The 5638-nt window shown below is 37.5% G+C and overlaps 1 non-coding gene across 1 annotated transcript; it reads right to left on the bottom strand.

Annotated features, from left to right (window-relative positions):
- Nucleotides 1–5336: 5336 nt before the first annotated feature.
- On the bottom strand, nt 5337–5438 carry LOC114019084. Its single transcript, XR_003564221.1, has one exon. It is a non-coding gene; the product is annotated as a U6 spliceosomal RNA (small nuclear RNA).
- Nucleotides 5439–5638: the final 200 nt, after the last annotated feature.

Genomic DNA, 5638 nt, shown 5'->3' with positions numbered 1-5638 from the left:
CAGCATGGTAATGTTATATATTCTAAACATTTCACAACTATAGAAAGCTGTCTTTTCAGCTCGTGGATGGCTTTAAGCTTTGAGTTTATAAATGAAGTGGCTCAAATATTGCTATTGATAGGCAAGGCTTGTAGAGTTGCAATGCATCTTAAAGTGAGTATAACAATGGCCTTGTATTCATTATGTCTCACTCGTTTTCCTATTACATTTGCTCAGTTTGCAGCTCAAAAGATATTTTTCCTAATTGTAGGCTCCACAGCCTCACTCTGGATTCTTTTCATATTACGCCCCATCCCCAGTAATAAAGATTCTGTAAGCCAAATTCTGCCTATAGCTATATCTGTAAAACACAGTTCTCTTCAGAGTCTTCCTTCAGTGACATCTGGACAACCCCAGTAGCTTGCAGTTTGTTTGATGGTGCGTGAAATGAAAAGAGCTGGCTTGGCCATCAGAGCCCAAAGTTCTTGGAGCCTGCAGTTAGAAAAAACATCTGTACTTACAAACTGAGCAAATGTACTGTGGAAATCAGTGAGACACAATGAACATAGACCCCAACACTTCCATATTTATAGAGTACATTTTCAGAGTAAAACTGCACTCTAGGTTCCAATTCCCCAGCAAGCAATTTTAAATCTCTGGCCTGGCTTTTGCTTCTTTGTGACTCAGTAACAGTTAATATGAGCACTTCTATAACACCTTGATTTTTAAAAATGGCAAAAATCCAAAAACCCTCTAACAAATTAATTTGACATGGTAATGCTCACCTTTTCCCCCTCCCATTTGTTTTACAATTTTCATTTTAAAAGCCAGAGCATTTTGTTTCTTAGATCCTTTTTTATCCCTTTCACCAAACTAATAGTTCATCTGACTCTCAAAATCATTAATTCAAATTTCAATGCAGGTAGTATTGCTCCAATCAGCCAGTGCTGCACATCATGATTTCAAGAACACTAGAGGATTTTCATTTTGTGAGTTTGTTTCTTTAAAACTTTTGGCAGCATGTTAAACCAAAGATTTCACTTTCAGTCCAGCACAGTCTTTGGATATTATTCCAGGATTTCCTGTGTGCACTACGTGGCAAGAAATCAAGTCTGCAGATTGCATTAGATTAAACAGATCATCTAAATCATGTCGTGAAAATGAGCTCGTGGACTATATTTGTACTGCAATCACTATAGCATATTTAATAGCCAAGAATAATTACTGCACACTGAGGATTTTATTCTGTAGCTAGGTGCAAAATGACAAGAAACCATGGTCATAACTTTCTTAGTTTACTTTTTTCAGATCTAGATAAGATGTACTAATTAGGCACATAAGAAATAAATGGAATTGTTCACAACATATTCTGTATAATTCTTTTTAAATACTATCAAATATTCATTCATTTTGTTTGTGATGGTGCCTCTCGTGCTATCCCATGGCATTTCATGCCATTATTTTCTATTCTCCTTAGCAGTGATGGGGTCAAGCCTGCACAATGGAAGATCTGGTCTTAAAGACTGGCCATCATGATGATTTCTTTAAACATGAAAAGTGAACAATTACTAATGGGTGACTTGCAATTTACCTGTCAGTGCAGTAACTATAAAAAAAACAAACTCCTGTCTTGTGTGTCAATCAATAATCTCTTTTGTCTGCCGTCTGTCTCGCTAGACTGTGATGGTTTTAATGGAGGCTGGAAATGTTGAGCCTTTTGAAAAAACTAAATATATTGCCAGGAACACCAAGCCAAACTGATATACAGTAATTCTCTGATTTTTCAAAAGAGAAATAAAAGTTTGGACCTCAAGGCTGATGGTCACTTTTCCTTCACTGCACAGAGTTTATCATTCTTCACTTCATTGATTCCTTTTATTATAGTGTCCTATTGGAATTCTAACTTTTGCCTGCCAAGTGGAACTAAGTTAAAATACTTTTCTGCTGATTTGGCAGGATTAAGAAATAAATTAAAGCACCCTGACTGCCTAGAAGTCTTGTTTTACCAGCTGCTTGCAAAAATCTACTAATGATTACATTTTAAGTCCTTTTAGCACTTTGGGTTCAGCAGGTTAAGCCTACTGGACCTAGAGGCATGGGAGTCATGTGTCTCCTGTATCTGAGAGATCAATGTTTTATAGCAGGTTGGCTTAGCAATAAACAGTGAAAAAAGAACCATCACTTTACACCTAGTTCTATTAAACATACAGTACTACCTAGCTTATGTGTCTAATGGCTAAGTAGTCTTGCTGGCAGCCGTGGTCACTTCTGCCTGAGCTGGAGCAGTCATGTGAACTCATATAAATCTGCTCCATTTGTGGAAAACAAAAACTCAAGAACCATAAGAACATAAAATGTAATTAGGGAGTTATTTCACTGTCCATAAGGTTACTTCATTACATTTAAACAGAACATATCTCTGTGCACGTTTTATTTAAAATCAAGTTAGGAATATGCTAGCTTGTTAAGGTAGTAAAGAAAATATGGTGTCCAGAGATTATTCAAAATATTGTCTCCGTCATTTTGGCACTGACTCCAGTTTTGCAAGGTTGTAGATAGCATTTGGGTTGTTTAGCGTAAAGTTTTGAATGAACTGGAATCTTTGAGTGGTTTTTTTGTTTTTTGATTTTGGGGTTTTTTTTTCTGTTAATGGCATCAGAATTCGGGTATAAAAAACAAGGCAGGTCATTTAATTGGAATTCTAAAAAGTTTGTATACAATATTGTTCTCTGTAACTGTCAACCCTGCCACTGATTTATTGAATTTCTAGCATTCTCGAGAGCCTTTCTGAAAGCTCATAGAGTTTATATTTCAGATAATTCAGTATCCGTTTGCTTTAATTCTGGGTAGTCATTTTTTAAAAAATTCTTTTTTAGATCAGACCAAAACGCATTTGCACTGGAAAATGTCTTTTGTTTCAAAGTGGATTTATCAAAATCAATTAGTAGTCACAATATCTTCCTTTTCTGAAAGTAACCTCAAAAAGAACAGGAGTACTTGTGGCACCTTAGAGACTAACAAATGTATTTGATCATAAACTTTCATGGGCTACAGTCTACTTCATCGGATGCATAGAATGGAACACATAGTAAGAAGATATATATACATAGAGAGAACATGAAAAGGTGGAAGTTGCCATACCAACTCTAAGAGGCTAATTAATTAAGATGAGCTACTATCAGCAGGAGAGATACCATTAATTTGGGCTTGAGTAGAGACTGGGAGTGGCTGGGTCATTACACAAATTGAATCTATTTCCCCATGTTAAGTATCCTCACACCTTCTTGTCAACTGTCTGAAATGGGCCATCTTGATTATCACTAGAAAAGTTTTTTTTTCTCCTGCTGATAATAGCTCAGCTTAATTAATTAGCCTCTTAGAGTTGGTATGGCAACTTCCACCTTTTCATGTTCTCTCTATGTATATATATCTTCTTACTATATGTTCCATTTTATGCATCTGATGAAGTGGGCTGTAGCCCATGAAAGCTTATGATCAACTAAATTTGTTAATCTCCAAGGTGCCACAAGTACTCTTGTTCTTTTTGCGGATACAGACTAACACGGCTGCTACTCTGAAACCTGAAACTAACCTGATCCTAAAAAGGAAATGCATGATTTGGCTGGACCTCTTAAATATCTGACCTTTAGAGATAGGGTCAGTTTGGATAACATAGTGAACATTCACCACAAACATTTCCTAGTGGCTTAACCTTTCAAAATACTTTAAGCATTCATTAAGATCTTAAGTCACTGCAAGGCCTTATGGCATCCCTGAGTGGTTTTTGTCATGAGGATTTTGACCCATGAAGGCAAGAGTCTCTCAGAAAAGTGAATCTATAACAGCTTCTCATATATTAGAAACTAAGAATTGGTCTCTTCTCATTTTAGATACATGCCGAATCCGATACTCCCTTTCTCTTGCATGGTGGCCCTGTAAGTATATATAAATACAACATGTATAAGGAAGAGTCTCAAAAGCCTGCTGACATATTTCACACTGGAATCCAGGATCATGGAACTCTTTGTATTGACTGATGCCAGCTTGAGATGTAATGTAGCCTCAACTCATAATTAGAACTGGGTGAATAATGGATTTTTCAGATTGCAGGCAATTCTGAAACATTAAGAACAAAGTTTTGTTTTTGGTCAAACCAAAAATGAATAGTTTCAGAATATTGAAAAGTCAAAAATATTCAGAATGAAACATTTTGTTTGACATCTTTTTTTTTATTGTGGGTCACTCTTAATCTCTCCTGTTCAAGCTGTTCCACCTTTTATAAATAATGAAATGGTCATTGGAGCAGAGACTTGATTCTCCCGCATCCTTTGTGAATGCCCGAACCAAAGGACTACGAAGTCAGTCTACCATGCTCCAGTAACAGTCCATTGTCATTATGAATGACTATGAATTGCCACAATGAATGAGAAGTTAAAACTTTGCCATTGCTGAAACACTTCACTTTTTCAGTTTGGTCAAAACTATTTGGCAAACTCAACACTATTGTTGTGAATACTTTTGAGTTGAGCAAAACTAAAATTTTTTTTGGTGAGTAAACTGTTTGCTGAAAAGAATTCACCCAGCTCTACTGATAATACCCACAACTCTAATCTTCCTTCACACTGTTCGTATTTGTGTACATCATGGATTTCCAGGCCATCCTCTTTCAAAATGCTCAGGTATCTAATTAGCAAGAAGATCTGGACAACCTTGAAAACTGAAGTAATAGAAATGCGATGAAATTGAATACTGCAAAGTGCAAGGTCATGCATGTAGGTACTAACAACAAGAAGTTTTGCTATAAGCTGTGTCCTTATCATTTGGAAGCAACAGAGGGGGAGAAAGACCTAAGTGTATTGGTTGGTCACAGGATGATTATGAGCCACCAATGTGATGTTGCTGTGGAAAAGGCTAATGCAATCCTAGGATGCATCAGGTGAGGTATTTCAATTAGGGATAGGGAAGTGTTAGTACCATTATACAAGGCACTGGTGAAACCTCATCTGGAATAGTGTGTGCCATTCTGGTCTCCCATGATAAGAAAGATGAATCCAAACTGGAACAGCTTCAGAGAAGGGCCACTAGAATGATCAGAGGAATGGAAAACCTACCTTATGAGAGGAGACTTAAAGAGCTTGGCTTGTTTAATCTAACCAAAAGTAGGCTGAAGGGAGATATGATTGCTCTCTATAAATACATCAGAGGAATAAATACCAGGAAGGGAGAGGAGTTATTTAAGTTAAGAGTATCCCATAGCCCAATGGAGACCCAGTGGAGACCCAGTTCAAATCTGTTCTCCACAGGAGGGGGTGTGAACCTGTGAAGAGTATTTTAAGCAAATGGATATAAGCTGTCCATCAGCAAGTTTAGACGTGACGAATTTGCATGTCATCCTTGCGCAGAGGCCACGCTAATCTTCTCTGTATCGTTCCAATTTTAGTATATGTGACATTAGGCAAAGGTTTCTAAGCATCAGGAGAGTGAAGTTATGGAACAGCCTTCCAAGGGGAACAGTGGGGGGCAAAAAGCCTAACTGGCTTCAAGACTGAGCGTGATAAGTTTATGGAGGGGATGGTATGATGAGACTGCCTCCAATAGCATGCAGCTGCTAGTAGCAAATCTCCCCAATGGCCGGTGATGGGACGCTAGATGGGGAGGG

Source organism: Chelonia mydas, chromosome 3, assembly GCF_015237465.2.
Source record: "Chelonia mydas isolate rCheMyd1 chromosome 3, rCheMyd1.pri.v2, whole genome shotgun sequence".
Classification (NCBI taxonomy): domain Eukaryota; kingdom Metazoa; phylum Chordata; order Testudines; family Cheloniidae; genus Chelonia; species Chelonia mydas.
This window is presented reverse-complemented; position numbering and strand designations above follow the sequence as displayed.